Below are 24,608 nucleotides of genomic sequence, written 5' to 3'. Positions count from 1 at the left end.
TTCAGTTTTTTTTGATTGCGAAAACTAAGGAAGATGGCGGCAAATAACTTTTTAAACACCATTGAAAAGTTAAGAGGAAGGGACAACTACGCAACATGGAAATTTGTTGTACGTGCATATCTGGAATCTGAACAACTTTGGGGTTATGTTACGGGTGAACATGACGAAAAAGATTAATCGAAAAAACTACGGCAGGACTCTATAGCGCGTTCTAGGCTGATTCTGCTCATAGATCCAGTGAATATATCCCATGTACAAGATGCTAAGACTGCCAAAGATGTTTGGGACAATTTGGAAAAAGCTTTTGATGATTCGGGGCTAGCCAGACGTGTTGGTTTGTTGCGGACGCTGATCAGCACGAGGCTTGGAGAGTGTAAAACCATGGAGCAGTATGTAGACAAAATAGTTGCCACTGCTCACAAATTAAGAAACGCTAAATTCGATATAAGTGATGAGTGGATTGGCACTTTATTATTGGCGGGCTTGTCAGAAGAATACAAGCCAATGATAATGGCAATTGAAAGTTCTGGTACAGCAATTTCATCGGATTTTATCAAAACGAAATTGCTTCAGGACACTTATACATCCAGTGAAGGTGAAATGGCAATGTACTCTAGATCGGCTAAATCGAATCAAAAATCAAAGCAGTTTGTCAAATGTTTCGAGTGTCAAAAAGAAGGTCACTATGCTCGCGACTGTGCCGTAAGGCAAAAACAAAGAAAATTTGGACAAAATCGTGAGTTTAGTTACACTTGTCTAGCGACTGGAGTTGTAAAATCGTATGACTGGTACATAGACTCAGGAGCTTCAGCTCATATGACCCATGACAGAAATCTAATTAAAAACCAAAAAGTATCACAGCAAGAAAGTGTAACTGTTGCAAACAGTAATAATATTGATGTTGAGTGCTCTGGAACAGTTAAACTGAACCTGGATATTGATGGAGTTGCAGCAGTAGCTAACGTAAATGACGTATTATGTGTCCCAAACCTTTGTGCAAATTTATTATCTGTCAGTCAATTGGTGAAAAATGGCAAAACAGTTGTCTTTAATGATAGTTCGTGCACAATACGGGACAAAACGGGTGAAATTGTAGGCAAGGCTGACTTACAAAATAACGTATACAAACTTAATGTGATGAGCGACAAAGTTTTTTATGCCTCACGGGAAGCGAAACAAGATTTATGGCATCGCAGATTTGGGCACATTTGTGACCAGTATTTGAACAAGTTAAAGGTAAATATGGTTAAGGGTTTGGATTTTAAAAAAGTAATACCGAATCAATGCACTATTTGTGTCAAAGGTAAGCAATCACGTTTGCAATTCAAACCAAGTGAATCTAAGACATCGCGTGTACTCGAGCTAATTCATGCTGACGTCTGTGGGCCAATGCCAACTGACTCTTTTGGAGGTGCGAAATACTTCGTACTGTTTTTAGATGACTTTAGCAGAAAGATATTCCCCTTTCCTATTAAAAATAAATCAGACGTACTCCAAAAATTCAAGGAATTCAAAGTGATGGTAGAGAATGAAACCAATGCAAAAATAAAGACTTTTCGAACGGACAACGGAGGAGAATTTTGCGGGAAAAGCTTCGAAAATTTTCTACGAATATGCGGGATTCGCCATGAACTAAGTGCCCCATACACACCACAACAAAATGGAACAGTGGAACGGATGAACAGATCGGTGGTAGAAAAAGTAAGATGTTTATTGCTTGATGGCAACTTGGACATTAGGTTTTGGGCTGAAGCTGTATGCGCTGCAGCTTATGTTATTAATCGTTCTCCTTGTGCAAGCTGTATAGAAAAGACTCCTGAGGAAATATGGACAGGGAGAAAACCAGACGTCAGTAATATTCGAGTTTTCGGATGCAAGGCATTAATGTACATCGAAAAGCAAAAACGTGGAAAACTCCAACCTAAATCGAAAGAATGCATTATGGTGTGCTATGCTAAAAACAGCAAGGCTTATAGACTGTTTGACCCAGAATCAAAGAGAATTTTCATCAGTCGTAACGTAGTGTTCATGGAGTGAGATATAATTGATTGCACTTTAAATAATTCTAGTCATTTGTATTTCTATGTTCATGACAATACTAATGAAGTGAAGGATACCAACCCCGAAGCAATCAATGTAAGCAAAGATGAATCGTTTTCTGGAGCTGAGTCGGAGAGGGCTGACGATTTTACAAGCGCAGACGAATCGAACTTTAGTAATAACGATGGGGAGGAGCATGATGAGACTGTTCTGTCAAGCTATGATCAAAATGATGAAACTTACGTTCCACCCGAAAACATACTAGATGAGACTGCCGATGTCGAAGGTCCGATACTGAGGTCAGCTAGTCGTCGCAATCATTTGGCGATGACCGCACAGGTAGGTGATCCCAATTCAGTGAAGGAAGTCTTGTCAAGTCCGAACTCTTCTCATTGGATAAAAGCTATGCAAACGGAAATGCAATCATTGAAAGAAAACCAAACATGGACGCTAACTGATTTACCACCAGGACGAAAGGCAATCTCAAGTCGGTGGGTTTTTAAAACTAAGTACGGTTCTGACGGTGGTATCAGTCGTTTTAAGGCCAGATTAGTAATCAGGGGATGTGCTCAACGTAAAGGTGTAGATTATGATGAAACGTTTTCTCCAGTTGTTCGCTACACATCAATTCGAGTGTTGTTTGCGCTAGCTGCTAAATATGACTTACATATCCATCATATGGATGCAGTTACTGCGTTTTTACACGGAGAATTAGTGGAGGAGATATATATGGTTCAACCTGAAATGTTTTCTGATGGTTCAGAAAAGGTATGTCTCTTGCACAAATCGCTTTACGGCCTCAAGCAAGCAAGTCGTGTGTGGAACCATCAGCTTGACCGTGCTCTCAAAGAATTTGGTTTTTCCTCGTGTTTGACAGACACATGTGTTTATAAGAAAAATGATAAAAATAACTTTTTGATCGTTGCCATTTACGTAGACGATCTGATTATTTTATCGAACAACTCTGTTTGTAGAGATGAATTAAAAAACTTTTTGCACGAAAGGTTTCGTATGAAAGATTTAGGAGCCGCAAAACAGTTGCTGGGCATGAATATTACGAGAGATTGGAATAAGGGTATAATATCACTCGATCAATCGCTTTACATTCAAGACATTTTGGCGAAGTTTAATATGTTAGAATGTAATCCGGTCAGTACTCCAGCCCATGTTAATCAGCGTTTAACTAAGGAAATGTGTCCTTCTGATGAGAAAATCAAAGGGATACCGTATCAATAGGCTGTTGGAAGCCTTCTATTTGCGGCACAAATAACACGCCCTGACATACAGTTCTCGGTTGGAGCGGTCAGTAGATACAACAACAATTTCGGTTATGGTCATTGGGTTGCTGTGAAAAGAATTATGCGGTATCTAAAAGGTACAATGCACTATAAATTGACGTTCAACAAACATCTCGATTCTGATCTGAAAGGTTTCTGTGACGCGGACTGGGCTGGCGATGAAAACGACAGGCGATCTACGACTGGATATATGTTTACTATTCAAGGAGGTCCTGTATCGTGGAATTCAAAGAAGCAGCCTACTGTTGCCATTTCAACGACTGAATCAGAGTACATGGCAATGGGTTCTGCAACACAAGAAGCAATTTGGCTTCGCAACCTCTTACGTGAATTATTGGCAAATGCACCAGACACGATTTCCATATACTGTGACAATAGGGGTGCTATTTGTCTGGCGGACAATAACTTATATCAATCGCGAACAAAACATATAGATATAAGACATCACTTCCTACGTGAACATGTAAAGTCTAAGAATGTTAAATTTAATTATGTTGATTCTAAACTCAATGTCGCAGATTTTCTTACAAAGCCAATGCAGGCGGACAAACAATTATTTTGCTCTAAAGAATTAAATTTGAATTGAAAATTAGTTAATATATTTTTAAATAGTTCATTGAAGTCACTGAAATGAAATATCTGGTAATTGTATGCTGAAACTTGATTGCAATGAAAATGTATTGAAACTCGTAATGATTTAATAAGTTAACAAAAAGTAAATATTTTCTAAGTGAAGATGTTGGAATTAATTTTATAGAAATTATTTGCCTATCTCGCACACAGTGCACATTTCTTCATTTCTTACTGTTCTTTAAATTCTCTTATACATACTATGTACAAATGTATGTATATATATGTACATACATATAGCTTGCAGTTATCTACCTACTCAACTCTTAATAATAAAACGTTAACTTCTTCTTCCTTGTAAAGCTGAAACGAAAAGACGTGTTTTATTATTTCCACAATTCCAACCTCGTTTTTCTACAATTTCAAGGAACTACTGAAAAGCGGTCTGTCTCAGAATTTATTAGAAAAACGCCCAATCTCAAAATTTGTGTCAAAAGCGGCCTATGTAAGCATAAAGCAGATAGGGCATTATCGAAACGTCAGCGGCGAAGACGTGATATTCCACTCAGCAGTCGATATACCGATTGTAGGGTAGAACAGTTTGTGCGATGGACCCTCCTGTACGCGCCCATGTAGTTTATCAATACAAACATTATACACTCACACGTGTGGATGTCCTTTTCAGACAAACACCTATATATATGTTGTTATGTATACGAGAAAAATTGCACTTTTTCGCTTACAAATTCCTACTGAAATTCGAGCTTTGATTTCCACCGCCCACTTCTACTCATACATATATACATACATACATATATTGCAAATACTCGTACTTGCATAGTGCTTATATGCAACTTCTGACTTTTTACTTTCAATTTATGTATTTCTTTCTTCTTCAGTTTTATGCTTTCATTTTTTACTTAGGCTTGATATATTAGCTTTTCGCTATTGTTATACGCTGTTGGGATTAGAATATTAAAAGTTATTGAAAATAATGCTGACAAAAGAAGAATAAATATTTGCGACCGCTAAAGCCATAGCAACAACAAACACATTTCCATATCTCGTACCTTTTCGTATTTTCTTCTTAGGGGTTTTTGCAAATTATTGCCTTATTTTTTAGAATCCATACTCACCCATTCAAGCGCCGATTTATATTCCATGCAGTGTTGAGAATAAAGATCGAATGAAGTGCCTCTTTTATGTTGCATTTTAATTTCGTTTAAATTGCTTTTGATATTTATTGTAATCCATTTGAAGTGGATTTGGTAGTGTAACTTCTACTTTACACTCAGCACAGTACCTTTGATCGAAACTTAATCCGTTTCTTAAAAACTAATTTATGAAGACATGTTATTTCAGTATTTCATGAAAGTTTCCTAGCCATTTTTTAATTGTATCTCGAACAATATCTAAAAGACTAATATATGCCCCCAAAAGTATGCACCATTTTTGGTAGGTCAACGACGTTACATAGTATAAGTGTAAAAGGATTAAGGCTTGAAGAAGAAAAAAGGGAAGTTTTACGCCTAGTAGTATGCAACAATTCTAATCATATCTTTTCTGATGTAAGTCTACGGTTGACTTATACCACCAACTCAGTAAGGATTGTATAGGACCTCTCCAAGCCATTCGAAACTGAATGAGGCTTCGGACAAGGTGTCTGGATGATGGAGAACATAATTCTAGCAGCGGAAGTAACCGTGATGAGACAATCGATTATAAGCTCGTACAATTGCTAGCGTATGCTGATGATATTGATACTATTGGCATAACCAAACGCGCCATAAGTTCGGCTTTCTCTGAGTTTGATGAAGAGGTAACAAGAAGTGGATCTTGAATGGGAATGAGGGCAAGACGAATTAATTGCTGTCATCTAAGAAAGAATTGGCGCATTTGTGCCTTGACATCCACTTCACTGATGACGGATATAAATTCGAGACGTTGAAGCACCTCGTCTAATTTGGAACCTGCATTAGCAGCGACAACAATATCAGTTTAAATATCAATAGCATAATAACTTTTGTCAACAAGTGCTACTATGGTCTGCGTAGGTAACTGAATTGTTAAGTTCTCTCTCGACTATCACAAAATTAGGCTCTAGAAGGTGCTCGTCATACCTAACCGGAAGTGCGGCTAGGTATCATGTACAGTGTCGAGAAAAATTGAGATGCTGCTGGAGGTGTTGGATAGAATAGTTCTCCCGAAGATTTTTGGTCCTGTCCGTGACGTGGAAGTCTAGTATCGAAATACTCATAACGATGCGCTATATGAGCGGTGCACAGAAAAGGAGATAATGCAACGAATAAAAGCCTCAAGGCTTCGCTTATATGCGAATTTATGAAAAGTATGGATGGAAAGTATTTCAATCGACACATACATTTGGGGTAAGAAGAAGGGCGAGAGTCCTGCTAAGTTGGGAGATGCAGGCATAGGAAGAATTGTTCTTCGCTGGTGTTGTCAATTGCGAAACAAGTACAATAATTATAATGACTTTCATGATTAATTTGCCTATTCTTCTTACTCTCGATCACCCTCTAAATGGTACTTCACTCCGATCGCTACTCCACCTAATTTCTGTATTTATCACCTCTTCCGTTATTTTTGACTCATTCTCTTCCTTTTTTTAGTTTGTCGAGATTTTTCGAATTTCGCCATTTTTTTTTTTTTCTCATAAAAAACTTCAATCAATTCTGCAATCATCCCCACTAATCCTGGACTGGGCCGATAATTTAAAAAAAAGATCCCAAACGGTCAATTTTTGGAAAAGTTATAGCATTTTGAAAAAAACACCGTTTTTTTCAAAAAATTCATAACTTCCCTGCAAAAATCGTTGGATCATGTGGTCCACTGGAGTACTTATCATTATACTCCACTGTAATGTAGCAATGGACCAACTCATGTTTCTACACGAACATATTGTAAGCCGATCATTGCTCGTTTTTAACGATTGTAATCACTACACGATGTTTATTGCACTGTGGGTACTCCATGGATTACTCTGATGTAATACGGAGCTGGAGTATATGGTCCAGTCCTAGGACATCGCAATGTTAATTGGACCATATTTTTTGTATGAATTGTGGTTAATTTTGGAGCATTCAGTTGGTCCATAGCGAGTACTCCATAGATGCATGCATGGAGTACTCGCGATTTTTTTGTTGGAAAACGGTGTTTTTTCAAAATGCTATAACTTTTTCAAAAATTGACCGTTTGGGATCATTTTTTTTTTTTAATATGTTTTTAAATGTACTTTTCGGAAAAAATACAAAAAAAAGTTTTAAGTTTTTTTTTTCAATTAAATAAAAAAAAAAAATAAAAAAATTCTCGGCCCACTCCGGGATTAGTGGGGATGATTGCAGAATTGATTGAAGTTTTTTATGAGAAAAAAAAGGGCGAAATTCGAAAAATCTCGAAAAACTGAAAAATTACAAAAAAAAAAACTTTAAAAATATTTTTGAATTTTTTCCGAAAAGTACATTTAAAAACAAATTAAAAAAAAAAAAAAGATCCCAAACGGTCAATTTTTGAAAAAGTTATAGCATTTTGAAAACAAAAACGGTGTTTTTTTTTTTAATTCATAACTTTTCTTGAGTTGGATGAAAAAATTTTATAAACTTCTGCAACTTCGTAAGCTAGAAAAAGAAGAAAAACTTTCAGCCAATTCTAAAGGGGTCTGGTTCAAAATTGGTCGAAATGGGATGGAATACCCCATATATAAACAAACAATTACTAGGAAATTCTCTTTTGAAAAACTAAAGTACGTGTTTTGTTAAAGCTGAGCTCATTTCATTTCCTTGGAATATAGCAAAACCAATTTGTTCAACTAATTAAAGAAACATATTTTTTTTGTATTCGTGAAATCCATAAGAAAAATTTTTTGTTTATTTTTTATTTATACTACTCAATTAGGTATAAATAGCGCCCACAAAATTTATCACGTAGTACTTTATACTTAAAAAGTAGTGCAAAACGTTGTAAACTAAAAAAATGAATTCAAACATTCATTTCGCGATCTTGTCTATCGTGTTTAGCAAATACTTGACAAATACGAATGCTCAATTTCGCATTGTAAATGGTGCAGATACAAGAATAGAGCAGAGCCCACATTCTGTAGCATTTTTTCATGGAGACAAATATGGATGCGTTGGTACCTTAGTCAATTTGAATTCGGTGATAACAGCTGCGCATTGCGTAGTACGTCCAGATCCGGCGGGGTTCGTCATTGTAGCTGGTGTAGCTGATATGCATGAAGTAAGCAGAGGTGGAGGGCAACAACACTATTTGGAGACAATATATTATCATTGTGACTATGATGTATCAACAGCATATTTAGATATAGCTGTGGTTATAGTGGCTGGATTCTTTTGGCAGACAGATCAAGTAAAACCAATACCTCTTTGCGAAAGTGAATTAATACCGGACATACCACTGAAAATTAGTGGATGGGGTTCGGTAACACCATATAGGAGAGCTACATATCATCTTCTCCAAACTATTGAAATGTATATAGTAAACTTAGAACCATGCAAGAATATTTATAGGCAACAACAACCACCGACACATTTACGAGAAACAATCATTTGTGCTGTAGGTCCTGGAAAAAAACCAAATTATGGAGACTCTGGAGCAGGGGCCCTTGTGGAAGGAAAACTTTGTGCAGTATTTAATGGTGCTTGTCAGGATACCAGTATTCCGAGTTTATTTACAGATGTAACAAATCCAATAGTTAACGAGTTTTTAAGTTTGGTGTTATGAAGTAAATGAAGGGTGTTGTTATAAATAGACTGTTGAGTGAAATATCACCCAGCTCGATTGAACGCCGAATTACGAATTATTTTGAAATGGGGCGTTTTCCAAACAGCAGTTGAGATATGGTGATATTCTACTTAGCAGTCGAAATAACCATATTTTTTTCTTGAATCATGTGCATATAAATTTTTGCGATTACGAATCAATAAATATTTTTGATTGTTTGCAATAAAAGTGTGACGCATGTAAATGCCTTTCGTTGTGAGACCAAGCTTTGTTCACGACTGTAAAGTTCAATCATGTATGAATAGATCACGAGATAGAAAGAAAGTTGCGAAATAACTACTAACATTATGGAAATTAATGTAATAGACTTCTGAAGCCATAGAATAACGCTTTTATCATAACGATACCATAGCCAACAAATAAGTTTTTGTGGAGATTAAGTTTCCTTTAAGCTATTCAATAAGTTACAATTTTAGCAGGCACTTTCACCCAAAAATGTAAAAAAGCTATAATGGACCGCAAGTAGTAGAGTGGTGGCGTGCTCCACCTACCACAGCAAAGATCATGGGTTCCACTCCCGGGAAAAGCAACATAAAAAATTTAGGAATACATTTTTAAATTAGCAAAAAGTTTTTCTAAGCGGAGTATCCCTTCGGCAGCGATTTGGCATACACTCCGATGAAATCCATTATACATCGCTTCTTAGTGCCTTGCAGATGTCGTTCGAAGTCGACGTAAAACATGAAACTCCCGTCCCGCCAATTTGTAAAAAAACTTAAACGAGCACGACGCAAATTAGAAGAGAAGCTATTGATTTATAATGGACGGAAAAAACAAGATTCTCTTTGTATATCTTTAACTTAAATTAAGAAGTATCTTTGTTATTATAAATTCCTGAAATCTAGAAGAAAAAGTATTTTCTTATATTTGATTCACACAACCCAATATTGTACAAATAGCGCCCACAAAATTAATTTCGGTGTATTTTATACTTAAAAGGTGTCGAAAAAGTCGTACAGCAAAATGTTTCGGGAATCATATCGGAAGGACTGCTACCGAATATTTTTTTTACTATAGCCGAATCTGTTCGTTGTTTTCGGAACTATTTCAAAATCATTTCAAAAGATAAGTTTTTCAGGGGGTATTCGACCACCCCTTTTTGAAAAATCTCGAATATATTTTCTTCTGTTTATCACAGTGTGCTTATAGTCGCTATTTCTTGGAACTATTTAAAGATTGTTTTCATAACAAGTTAACGTCTCATTCACACTTAACACAAGATCTTGATTATGTTAAATTCGCGCAGTGTTATGGCTCAAAATTTACCTCTGGTTTTGTGGCAGTAAACAATAGAAGATTAGCAGTTTGGAAACAGATAAAACTAATTAAGTGTTCCATTGTACTTTTCTGCATTTATTCATCAAAAAACAGTCGTTTTATACATTTCAAATTAATTACACAATTCAACTCTGCGAATGCATATATAAACAAACAATTACTAGGAAATTTTCTTTTGAAAAACTAAAGCACGTGTTTTGTTAAAGCTGAGTTCAGTTCATTTCCTTGGAATATAGCAAAACCAATTTGTTCAACTAATTAAAGAAAAACATTTTTTTTTATTCTTGAAATCCATAAGAAAAAATTTTTGTTTATTTTTTATTCATACTACTCAATTAGGTATAAATAGCGCCCACAAAATGTATCACGTAGTACTTTATATTTAAAAAGTGAAGCAAAAGGTTTTAACTAAAAAAATGAATTCAAACATTCATTTCGCGATCTTGTCTATCGTGTTTAGCAAATACTTGACAAATACGAATGCTCAATTTCGCATTGTAAATGGTGCAGATACAAGAATAGAGCAGAGCCCACATTCGGTTGCATTTTTTCATGAAGGCAATTATGGATGCGGTGGTACCTTAGTCAATATGAATTCGGTGATAACAACTGCTCATTGCGTAGTACATGAAGAAGATCCGATGCAGTTCGTCATTGTAGCTGGTGTAACCGATATGCATGAAATAAGCAGAGGTGGAGGGCAACAACACATGTGGGGAACAATATATTATCATTGTGACTATGATGAACCAACAGCATATTTAGATATAGCTGTGGTTAAAGTGGCTGGCTTCTTTTCGGAGACAGATCAAGTAAAACCAATATCTCTTTGCGAAACTGAGTTAATACCGCATATACCACTGAAAATTAGTGGATGGGGTTCGATATCACTAACTAGGAGAGCTACCTATCATCTTCTCCAAACTATTGAAATGTCTATAGTAAACTCAGAAATATGCAAGAATATTTATAGGCATCATCATTTAGGAGAAACAGTCATTTGTGCTCTAGGTCGTGGAAAAAAACCAAGTTTTGGAGACTCTGGAGCAGGGGCCCTTGTGGAAGGAAAACTTTGTGCAGTATATTATGGTAGTTGTGAGGACACCAGTATTCCGAGTTTATTTACAGATGTAACAAATCCAATAGTTAACGAGTTCTTAAGTTTGGTGTTATGAAGTAATTGAAGGGTGTTGTTATAAATTGACTCTTGAGTGGAATATTACCTAGCTCGGCTGAACGCTGAATTACGAATTATTTTGAGATGGGGCGTTTTCCACTCAGCAGTCGAAATAGCCATATTTTTCTTGAATCATGTACACATAAATTTGTATGATTTCGAGCCAATAAATATTTTTGATTGTTTGCAATAAAAGTGTGACGCATGTAAATGTCTTTAGTTGTGAGACCAAACCTTGTTCACGACTGTAAAGTTCAATCATGTATGAATAGATCATGAGATAGAAAGAAAGTTGCGAAATAACTACCAACCTTATGGAAATTGATGTCATAGGCTATTGAAGCCATATAATAAGGCTTTTGTCATAACGAAACCAAACCCAACCAATAAGTTTTTGGTTTTCCGCAATATTCATAATTTTTAAATTTTTGGGTTCGCGAATTTATTCACATTTTGAAGATTTTATTTTTTGTTTTAAAATTTTTTGATGTTTCCTATTTTATGAAGTTATCACATTTTTTAGGTTGAATTTTCAGGGCCTTTAAAGGATCGTATTAAAAAAAACAAAACAAATTTATAGCTGCGTGCGGTTGCGAGAAAAGTGAGTGCAGACACTTCGTGAAAACACGACCAAGGGCTCCCGAACTACTTGAACAATTTATACCTCATTTAGTGGCAATTTATTACCGCTAGAAACATTTTTAATTTATCGAAACTATCGCTTCACTCAGAAAAAAACGCCGTTCTAAAATCCAGCACCACCGGACTCAATTCAAGCTTTTCATGTTCTTACTTTTTGGTTCTTGAAAAACGAACGACCAGTTCTTAAAACAACAACCTTGTGCTTGAACTGACACCATTTCCTTGTAAAGAGAACGACTGGTCTTAAAATATGAACAAATGTTCTAATAATGAGAGCAATGTTCTTAAATTCAGAACAATGTTCTTAAGTTAAGTTAAAGGAAAACAAGTAAGGAAGGCTAAGTTCGGGTGTAACCGAACATTACATACTCAGTTGAGAGCTATGGAGACAAAATAAGGGAAACTCACCATGTAGGAAAATGAATCTAGGGTAACTCTGGAATGTGTTGTTTGTACGATATGGGTATCAAATGGATAGTATTAAAGAGTATTTTAATAGGGCCATGGTTCTATAGGTGGACGCCATTTAGGGATATCGCCATTAAGGTGGACAAGGGGTGACTCTGGAATGCGTTTGTACAATATGGGTATCAAACGAAAGGTGTTAATGAGTATTTTAAAAGGGAGTGGGCTTTAGTTCTATAGGTGGACGCCTTTTCGAGATATCGCCATAAAGGTGGACCAGGGGTGACTCTAGAATGTGTTTGTACTATATTGGTATCAAATTAAAGGTATTAATGAGAGTTCTAAAAGGAAGTGGTGGTAGTTGTATATGTGAAGTCGTTTTCCAGATATCGACCAAAATGTGGACCAGGGTGACCCAGAACATCATCTGTTGGATACCGCTAATTTATTTATATATGTAATACCTGTCATGATTTCGCCCTGCAGAACTTTTTCATTTTATTCTACTTAATATGGTAGGTGTCACACACATTTTACAAAGTTTTTTTCTAAAGTTATATTTCGCATCATTGAACCAATCCAATTACCATGTTTCATCCCTTTTTTCGTATTTGGTATAGAATTATGGCATTTTTTTAATTTTTCGTAATTTTCGATATCGAAAAAGTGGGCGTGGTCATAGTCGGATTTCGTAAAGATATGTCGATTTTTGCTCAAGTTATCGTGTTAAAGGCCATGCGGAAGGACAGACGGAAGACTGTGTATAAAAACTGGGCGTAGCTTCAGCCGATTTCGCCCATTTGCACAGAAAACAATTAACGTCATAAAATCTATGCCCCTACCCAATTTCAAAAGGATTGGTAAATTTTTGTTCGACATATGGCATTAAAAGTATCCTAGACAAATTAAATAAAAAGGGCGGAGCCACTCCCATTTTGAAAATTTAATTTATTTTTGTATTTTGTTGCACCGTATCATTACTGGAGGTGAATGTTGACATAATTTACTTATATACTGTAAAGATATTAAATTTTTTGTTATAATTTTACTTCAAAAAATTTTTTTTTAAAAGTGGGCGTGGTCCTTCTCCGATTTTGCTAATTTTTATTAAGCGTACATATAGTAATAGGAGTAACCCTGCCAAATTTCATCATGATATCTTCAATGACTGCCAAATTACAGCTTGCAAAATTTTTAAATTACCTTCTTTTAAAAGTGGGCGGTGCCACGCCCATTGTCCAAAATTTTACCACTTTTCTATTCTGCGACATAAGTGCAACTCACCTACCAAGTTTCATCGCTTTATCTGTCTTTGGTAATGAATTATCGCACTTTTTCGGTTTTTCGAAATTTTCGATATCGAAAAAGTGGGCGTGGTATATATAGTCCGATATCGTTCATTTTAATTGCGATCTGAGATGAGTGCTCAGGAACCTACGTACCAAGTTTCATCAAGAAACGTCAAAATTTACTCAAGTTATTGTGTTAACGGACGGACGGACGGACGGACGGACATGGCTTAATCAAATTTTTTTTCGATCCTGATGATTTTGATCTATGGAAGTCTATATCTATTTCGATTCCTTTATACCTGTACAACCAACCGTTATCTAATCAAACTTAATATACTCTGTGAGCTCTGCTCAACTGAGTATAAACATTTCTGCAGGGCGAAATCAAAAGCCCTTGGAATCTTGGAAGGAATACTATTCGTGGTATTATATATATTAATAAATTAGCGGTACCCGACAGATGATATTCTGGGTCACCTCTGGTCAACATTTTTGTCGATATCTCGAAAATGCCTTCACATATACAACTACCACCACTCCCTTTTAAAACCCTTTTTTCCTTTAATTTGATACCCATATCGTACAAACAAATTCTAGAGTCACCCCTGGTCCACCTTTATGGCGATATCCCTTAATGGCGTCCACCTATAGAACTATGGCCCACTCACTCTTTAAACATTCCAGGATTACCCTAGGTTCATTTTCCTACCTGGTGATTTTCCTTATTTTGTCTCCATAGCTCTCAACTGAGTATGTAATGTTCGGTTACACCCGAACTTAGCCTTCCTTACTCATTTAAATTTGACTTAAAAATCTTTTTTTTTAAGGGTCGTGGTCGTTCTCCGATTTCGCTAATTTTAACGAAGCACACATATAGTAATAGGAGTATCGTTCCTGCCAAATTTCATCATGATATCTTCAACGACTGCCAAATTACAGCTTGCAAAACTTCTAAATTACCTTCTTTTAAAAGTGTGCGGTGCCACGCCCATTTTCCAAAATTTTACTAATTTTCTATTCTGCGTCATAAGTTCAACTCACCTACCAAGTTTCATCGCTTTATCCGTCTTTCATAATGAATTATCGCACTTTTTCTATTTTTCGAAATTTTCGATATCGCAAAAGTGGGCGTGGTTATAGTCCGATATCGTTCATTTTAAATAGCGATCTGAGATGAGTGCCCAGGAACCTACATACTAACTTTCATCAAGATACCTCAAAATTTACTGAAGTTATCGTGTTAACGGGCGGACGGACGGACATGGCTCAAACAAATTTTTTTCGATACTGATAATTTTGATATATGGAAGTCTATATCTATCTAGATTCCTTTATAAATGTACAACCAACCGTTATCCAGTCAAAGTTAAAATATACTCTGTGAGCTCTGCTCAAAAAAAGGAAAAAGGCCCGGTCGGTATGGTAGAGAGGGGGACCCACTTTCGTAGTGAAAAAATTTACTGTAATAATAAAAAGTAATTTTAATCATAGATACAAACATAAACAATTATAATTTGTATGATTTAAATTTTTTAGGTTTCCCAGATAATTAATATAAATAGAATGGTAAACATTGAATTATGTCACTTTGAATACACGCTTAGCTTAACGTTCAACAAATAATTCCATTGCAGAGCCCAAATTGATCAACGTCGCTACTGATCTTTCGATGTACAAAATACAAAAATTGTTCTGTGTATCCTCAGCTAAAGAAGCTCGGTGATATTTTTTAACAATTTTCAACGAACTCATGACTCGTTCGGCACTAGCTGAACCGATAGGAAAAGTTAAGAACAGCCGAAATAAACTGCAGCATTCAAGAAAACTGTCCATCATATTATTTGCAACTACAAACTCCAAATACTGTAATGGACTGTCGTCAGTAAAATCCCGATTTTCTCTAAAATACATGCCAGTAAAAGCAACCAGCTCATTTTTCAAATCAGTAGCGAAAACTCTGAGTACATCTTTGATAAAATAATAACAACGTTTTGCAAATCATCCTGATCGAGGTTTTTGAAAATTTTAGGCATCCAAAAACTGAAAACGTCGTTTATTTCTTTGAATCCTTCCGCTCTTTCTAGTAGGTCGTTAGTCATTTTGTCCAAAACTCCATAGTAGTCCATTCAATGTTTTACAAGAGATTCTAATGCTGAATCGGCAGTCTTCTCATTGAACATTTTCTTGACTTTGCTCTCAATTTTTTTAAGGCCGTTGCCATGTAAGTACCGCTGCGCCCTAATTAGATCGAGTTCCTTTTTTACTCAGCTGGCACAGAGCTCACACAGTATATTAATTTTGTTCGCATAACGGTAATCCGTAACGGCATAAACTAATCGAGATAGATATAGACTTCTATATATCAAAATGATCTGGGCGAAAAAAGAAATTCATTTAGCCATGTCCGTCCGTAAACACGATAACTTGAGTAAATTTTGAGGTATCTAGGTAAAATTTGGCATGTAGGTTCCTGGGCATCCGTCTCAGATCGCTATTTAAAATGAACGAAATCGGACCATAACCACGCCCACTTTTTCGATATCGAAAATTTCGAAAAACCGAAAAAGTGCAATAATTCATTACCAAAGATGATGGCTAAAGCGATGAAACTCGGTAGGTGGGTTGACCTTATGACGCAGAATAGAAAATTAGTAAAATTTTTGACAATAGGCGTGGTACCGCCCACTTTTAAAAGAAGGTAATTTCAAAGTTTTGCAAGGTGTAATTTGGCAGTCGTTGAAGATATCATGATGCAATTTGGCACGAATATTACCCCTATTACTATGTGTGTGCTACGGAAAAATTAGCAAAATCGGATTATGAACATGCCCACTTTTAAAAAAATATTTTTTTAAAAGTCAAATTTTGACAAAAAATTGAACATCTTTACAATATATAAGTAAATTATGTCAACATTCAACTGCAGTAATCATATGGTGCAAGAAAATACAAAACTAAAAGAAAATTTCAAAATGGGAGTGGCTCCGCCCTTTTTCATTAAATTCGTATAGAATACTTTTAATGCCATAAATCGAACAAAAATTTACCAATCCTTTTGAAATTTGGTAGTGGCATAGATTTAATGACGCTAACTGTTTTCTGGGTTTGGAGGGTGGGGCCGTGTGTAGAAGTCCACGAAAGTGGGGAAAGCTTCTGACCGCCATTCACCTGGGAATGGCCAGAGCGATTCTTTTGCATGCGGTTCAAGCAGCTCACTACTGCCGGTCGCTTGCGGCCAAGTATCTTCTGGGTAGCCGCTAAACACCCGTTTAGCGGTGAGCTAATGTGAGAAGGCGACAACCTGGCTAGGCCACTCTGACATAATCGGTTTAAGGGCTAGCCGGGGGAGATCTCATCGGCAGCGTCTGTACACCTCTAGGTGCGGCTGCAAGCGGGCGTCTGTCTTGGAGCAAGCGGCTCGCTATATAAACGTGCCAAGTAATATTTTCACCCCCGCTGAGCGGGTTGTGCGCTGGGCTTGGGACCCGCCACGTAAAACCATACTCCAATGAAATATAACAACAAGCCTCGGATAAATACACTCTCTATTGATGACGACCATGGCAAACGTTTGAAGGACAATGAATTGAGGGCATGCACCTGGAACGTCCGCTCCCTGAATGGGATTGGTGCAGATGCCCGGCTGGTTGATGTCCTCGTCAAAGCAAAATCTGACATCACCGCCATCCAAGAAATGCGTTGGACGAAGCAAGGAAGAAAAAGATCAAAAATTGTGACATATATTGGAGTGGCCATGCGAATAAGCGCAGTTTCGGCGTCGGATTCGTGGTGGGAGAGAGACTTTGTCGCCAAGTGCTGGCGTTCACGCCTGTGAACGAGCGTCTCGCCGCTATCCGAATAAAAGCAAAATTTTTTAATATATCATTCATCTGCGCACATGCGCCGACAGAGGAGAAAGACGATGAGGTGAAAGACACTTTTTATGAACAATTAGAACGCACATACAAGCGCTGCCCCGTCATGATACAAAAGTCGTGCTTGGCGACTTTAACGCCAGGGTGGGCAAAGAAGGTGTTTTTGGCCCTACAGTCGGAAAGTTCAGCCTACACAATGAAACTTCTCCTAACGGACTGAGGCTGATTGACTTTGCCGGTGCTCGAAACATGGTCATATCAAGCACGAGGTTCATGCATAAAAAGATACATCAAGCTACATGGCTGTCTCCTGATCGAAATACTCGCAATCAGATCGATCACGTTGTGATAGACGGACGGCATGCCTCCAGTGTTTTAGATGTGCGCACGATCCGAGGACCTAACATCGATTCGGACCATTATCTCGTTGCAGCCAAAATACGCACCCGGCTCAACGCGGCTAAAAACAAGGAACAAAAAACACAAGGAAAGCTAGACGTCGAAAAGCTTCAATCACAACAGACTGCCAATGATTTCGCAACTCGACTCTCCCACCTGCTCTCTGAGGGCATAACTCATCCTGAAGGAATACAGGAGCAGTGGGAGCATATCTCCAAAGCACTTCGTACCGCCGCCGAGGAAAAAATTGGTTACCGGCGGCCACGAAAAAACAACTGGTATGATGAAGAATGCCGCGTTGCAACCGAAAGAAAAGACGCTGCCTACAGGGCTACGTTAAAAGCGAGCCCGACAAGAGGAGTGTGTGAACGCTATCGTGAGTTGAAAAGGGAAGCGAGACGCCTTTTCAGGAAGAAAAAAGCAGAAGCAGAAAGGCGTGAGTGCGAGGAGCTTGAGCTGCTAGCCACCAGGAATAACGCCCGAAAATTCTACCAAAAAATACGGCGACAGACGGAAGGTTTTAAGACCGGGGCAAACTCCTGTAGGAATGAAAACGGCGACCTTGTAACTGATGTCCAGAGAGTGCTTAGATTATGGAGGGAACACTTCTCTGCTCTCCTAAATGGAGGCAGCAATTCACCGCGCAGAGATGAAGAACCCGATCCCGCAATCGATGATGATGGAATATATGTCCCCCCGCCCGATTATGACGAAGTTAGAATAGCAATAACCAGATTGAAAAACAACAAGGCCGTGGGCGCTGATGGATTGCCTGCGGAGCTATTCAAGTTCGGCGGCGAGGAGTTGGTAAGGCGCATGCAGCAGCTTCTTAGCAAAATATGGGCGGACGAAAGCATGCCCGACGGTTGGAATCTAAGTGTTCTTTGCCCAGTCCACAAGAAGGGGGATACTGCAAAATGCACCAACTATCATGGAATCAGCCTTCTTAATATCGCATATAAGGTCCTTTCAAGTGTATTGTGCGAAAGATTGAAGCCCACCGTGAACCGGCTGATTGGACCTTATCAGTGCGGCTTCAGACCTGGTAAATCTACCATCGACCAGATTTTCACAATGCGCCAAATCTTGGAAAAAACCCGTGAAAAGAGAATCGACACACATCACCTCTTCGTCAACTTTAAAGCCGCCTTCGACAGCACGAAAAGGAGCTGCCTATATGCCGCTATGTCTGAATTTGGTTTCCCCGCAAAACTTATACGGCTGTGCAAAATGACGTTGAGCAACACCATCAGCTCAGTCAGAATTTGGAAGGACCTCTCCGAGCCGTTCGAAACTAAAGGAGGTTTCAGACAGGACGACCACCTATCGTGAGATTTCTTTAATTTGATGCTGCAGAAAATTATAATAGCTGCAGAACTTAACCGCACTGGAGCAATATTCTATAAAAGCGTGCAATTACTGGCATATGCTGATGACATTGATATCATCGGCCTAAACACCCGCGCTGTTAGTTCTGCTTACTCCAAGCTGGAAAAAGAAGCGGTAAAGATGGGTTTGATGGTGAATGAGGACAAAACGAAGTACCTGCTGTCATCGAGCAAAGAGTCAGCGCAAATGCGCCTTGGCAACCACGCTACTGTTGGCAGCCATAATTTCGAAATAGTAAAAGACTTCGTTTATTTGGGAACCAGCATCAACACTAGCAACAACATCAGCACTGAAATCCAGCGAAGAATCAATCTTGCCAATAAATGCTACTTTGGACTAGGTAGGCAATTGAAAAGTAAAGTCCTCTCTCGGCGAACGAAAATCATACTCTTATTTTACACTTATCGTACCCGTCCTGCTATATGGGGCAGAAGCATGGGACTTGACAACAGCAGATGAAGCGGCTTTGGGAGTGTTCGAGAGAAAAGTTCTTCGAAAGATTTATGGACCTCTACGCGTTGGCGATGGCGAGTACCGAAGAAGATTTAATGATGAGCTGTACGAGCTATACGCAGACATCAACATAGTCCAGCGAATTAAAACGCAGCGGCTGCGCTGGCTAGGCCATGTTATGCGAATGAAAGATGATGCTCCGGCCAAGAAAGTGTTTCTATCGGAACCCGCCTATGGAAGCAGAGGTAGAGGGCGGCCCCCACTCCGTTGGAAGGACCAGGTGGAAAACGATTTAAACTCCCTTGGTGTGACCAATTGGCGCCGGTTGGCGGAGCGAAGGAGCGACTGGCGCGCCTTGTTGGACGGCCATAACCGTTTAGACGGTTAAGCGCCAATTAAGTAAGTAAGTAAGTAACTGTTTTCTGTGAAAATGGGCGAAATTGGTTGAAACCACGCCCAGTTTTTATACACAGTCTTCGGTCTGTCCTTCCGCTCGGCCCTTAACACGATAACTTGAGCAAAAATCGATATATCTTTACTAAACTTAGTTCACCTACTTATCTGGTCTCACTTTATCTTGGTATAGAAAATGGTCGAAATTAGACTATGACCACGCCCACTTTTTCGATATCGAAAATTACGAAAAATGAAAAAAAAAATGCCACAATTCTATACCAAATATGGAAAAAGAGATGAAACATGGTAATTGTATTGGTTTATTGACGCAAAATATAACTTGAGAAAAAACTTTGTAAAATGGGTGTGACACCTACCATATTAAGTAGAAGAAAATGACAAAAGTTCTGCAGGGCGAAATTAAAAGCCCTTGGAATCTTGGCAGGAATACTGTTTGCGGTATTATATATATAAATAAATTAGCGGTACCCGACAGATGATGTTCTGGGTCACACTGGTCCAGATTTTGGTCGATATCTTGAAAACGCCTCCACATATTCAACTAAGGGCCACTCCCTTTTAAAACCCTCATTAATACCTTTAATTTGATACCCATATCCTACAAACACATTCTAGAGTACCCCTGGTCCACCCTTATGGCGATGCCTCAAAAATTCGTCCACCTATAGAACTAAGGCTCACTACGTTATAAATAATCATTAGCACCTTTCATTTGATAACCTCATATCCTACAAACACATTCTAGAGTACCCCTGGTCCACCTTTATGGCGATATCTCGAAAAGGCGTCCACCTATAGAAATATGGTCCACTTCCTTTCAAAATACTCTTTAATACCATACATTTGATACCCATGTCATACAAACACATTCCAGGGTTACTCTAGCTTCATTTTCCGACATGGTGATTTTCCCTTAATTGGTCTTCAAAGCTCTAAACTTAGTATGTAATGTTCGGTTACACCCGTATTTAGCCTTCCTTGCTTGTTTCTATCTTATTTCTCTGTCAGTTCTTCTTGCACCCATATTCTTGTCGATGTCTCCTTTTTTCTTTCTTTATTTATTCCTTATCTTATATGTTCTATTTATTTCTTTCAAAATTTTCCATTTTTAAACTTTCCCTCTCTCCTTCTTAGCCTTCACAATGCTATCTCCTTACCTCTTTCGCTACAACTCGTGTTACATCTCCTTAAATTTCCCTAACTTTATTTGCCTGCCGTTTACTTATTTCATATATAGGAAAACTGTTGTTGAGGACTTGGCTTTACAAGTAATGGAAATACTTGTGATTTTCTCCATATTTCCTATATGCATCTGCATGGCTAACATATACTAAATTCTATCTAAAAACTGGCTGACTTCTTCATTTTCCTACCCTGTCTTTATTTTCATTTCCTCTTTCGCATCCCATAATCTTCCATTATTTGAGAATATCTGGGCTGAAGCGGTCATTTAACTTTCTGCTGAACTAGCGAGGGCTAGATACTTGTAATTGGAACATGGTTTGGAACGTCAACCCAACACAACATATTATTCTGTCTCTTCCTCCAGCTTTATTTTTATTTTCTAATATTTTTAAATAATATAGTGTTTACTCATATCAAAGTGATAACCCATCAAAGAGTGTGAAAACATTGTGACAAACATAATACAATTATTCATCGAATTCACACCTTCGAACGAGATGGAAGAGACAACAACCTCCGGGAGTTTAATTCCCAGATCATAACGCCCACAACATGGAAGAGTAGGTGTTTAATGTATATATATGAAATACATACATATGTATGCAGATAAATATATGTATGTATCTACATAAGTACATTTGTGAAAAGCTGTCTATTAAATTTCCCCAAACTTACTCCTTTTTGATACTCAACGAGTGAAAGGGAGAGCGTCAGTTAATTAAAGGCTTACAAAAACTGATGCCAGATTGATTTAACACAACAAATTCAATTTGAGCTGATATGAAACTAAATCAATTAAAATTGCCATGCGATCAGGGTATGTACTAATCAATATATATGTAGATACCTGCATTTAAATGGCTGACAGTTGCGTCTAAAATCTAATACAAATATCGTTAGCTTAACGTGAAAATGTGGTGAGTCACTTTTATTGAAAAATTATTTTTTTAATGCAGTTTTAAACATGAATTGAAAATACATCGATCACAAAAAAAATATTTTCATTTGTACGTGCTGTGGGCAATGATGTGCAAATGTGCTAAGTCATCAGATGTTAAAAAAAATGTGCTAACCTGTCAATAATATCAATCTGAATTACTAGTCATTTCTTTGTGCGCGCATGCTTTGTTGTTGTTGTATTAACGATAAAGATACTACCCGAAGGCTTTGGGGAGTGTTACCCATGTTGATGGTCCTGTGCCGGATATAGATCCGGTACGTTCCAGTAACAAAGCACTATTAAAGTACTAGCCCAACCATCTCGGGACCGATTTATATGACCACATTAAACCTTCTAGGCCATCCCGCCCTCCCCACCCCCTAGTTACATGATGAACTTGGGGTCGCCAGAGCCTCGGCTGTCAATGAAACAGGATTCGACACGGTTAGGTGAGGTTAACAATTGGTTTGGAAAAGCTATATATTGCGCTGGCGACCCCTTGAGAGGATTGCGAACACAACCCCTTGAAATTGTATTCACTCAATTGAGACATGCCTTTGGTGTTTGATAAATGCTTTGCTCTGACCATATTCTACTTCAATTCTTACATGTCGATAACTACATGCTTTCTTACAGACTAGTTAAAAAAAGAAAACCATTCACACTTGAATTTACATATTTATTAAAATTAATAGTAGTGTTATTTCGATGAATTGATTTGCTAAATATAGAGTCCTAGTTATAGGTTCATTCATAGCATAATTCGTTTTATGAGTTATTTCGATACATAATCTATTATGCCGAAGATCACGCAGTGGAATATATGGAATGAACAAATTAGATAAATCAGAGTAATTCGTACTAAAGTTTATTACATTTAGGCAAGCATGAGTCAGATAAAAGTTCTTCTGTCATGCAAAGCCTGAAGACCACGCAATTTTTGCCTGCTGGTATATGATGGGAGGCCGTCTGGCCAGTGAAGCATACGTAAAGCAATTTTTGTAAAAATTGTTTGAACTTTCTCAATTTTATAGGAGTTAGATTCATAGAAATGATTCCATATTATTGAGCAATATTCAAGACCTCTTCTGACCAAGGATATATAAAGTGCCTTCAACGTCATAGGTTCCTTAAAGTCACTGGTGTTACGTCTACTGAACCCAACCATTGCAACAAATTTTGAAACAATGAAGTCAATGTGACTAGAAAAAGAGAGTTTGGAGTCAAAAATTACACCCAAGTCCCTACTCTCTTGACAACGATAAAGAGATTTAGCATTTAGTTTGTAGATAAAGTATGTGGCAGTTGTGTTTTTGGAATAAGACACAACACAGCATTTGTTTGAATTTAAAAATATATTATTGTCTGCGCACCATCCGGCAAAAGAGTCCAGATCAGAACCTTTAGAAATAGTTTGACAAATAAATAGTATTTTTTGTGAAATATATAGTTTTAGTGTTATCTTTCAATCATTAAAGGGGAGGAGTGATGGGGAAACATAATGAGTAAAAAGTGCTAAGTCAGGAGAAAAAGTTTGTTTTGAGTGCGGAAATTGTGCTAAGTCATAAAATAGCTGCTGGGTTAGCATACATGATTTTTATTTATCTTTATCAAAGCTTCTACACTCAAAAGTATTGCAACTAAGGTATCCTCATTCACAGTTTAAAAAAAATGGTTATTTCAAAAATTATTATCATTATTTTTCGTCTCCTGTAAAATTTATAAAAAGTGACTTAGCACATTTTCACATTAAGGTAACGATATATTGTATGAATAAACAGCCACAGCGAGACGCACACACACAAATAACTATGTACCTATATTAATAAAATATTTTTAAATATCACAAATCTATCTCATATATATATATATATATACAGCAGCGAAAAGAAAAATAGCAGCATATTTTTTTTTTTAATTCTTCTATTGTTATTTCACATATCATAAGAAAAAACTTCAATAAATTTTGTAAGTAATACTATGAAAACAAATGTCAAAAACGACAAAATTTGATGATTCAAGACAATTTGACGAAAATTTCCACTTTCTTTCATTTTTTGTATTTCTTCTAATTATTTTGAGTATACAGTCTAGTAGCCCAATCAACTTTAATCTAACACTGTTCAAGTTAAAGGGGTTTCATTCGTATTGGTTTTTGACAATTTTTTTCCGAAGGGTGCTTCAGTTTTTTTCCTTCTTGATACTTTGTACCTACAGCATAAAATCTGAAACACCTTCGGAAAAAATTGTCAAAATCAATGCGAGTTTTGAGAGACCTGTTATTTGCACTTTGTGTTTCCTTAATTTATTAGGCTGCAAAATTGCATGCTCAAAAAATTCTGAGAAACGCAAATCAAAATTTTCGTAAAGTTTTCTCAAGTTTAGTTACAAAAGTTATAGAAGTTTGGAATATCGCAAATAAAATAAAGA

This window comes from Eurosta solidaginis, chromosome 2 (assembly GCF_040869045.1).
Source record: "Eurosta solidaginis isolate ZX-2024a chromosome 2, ASM4086904v1, whole genome shotgun sequence".
NCBI classification, from domain to species: Eukaryota; Metazoa; Arthropoda; class Insecta; order Diptera; family Tephritidae; genus Eurosta; species Eurosta solidaginis.
This window is presented reverse-complemented; position numbering follows the sequence as displayed.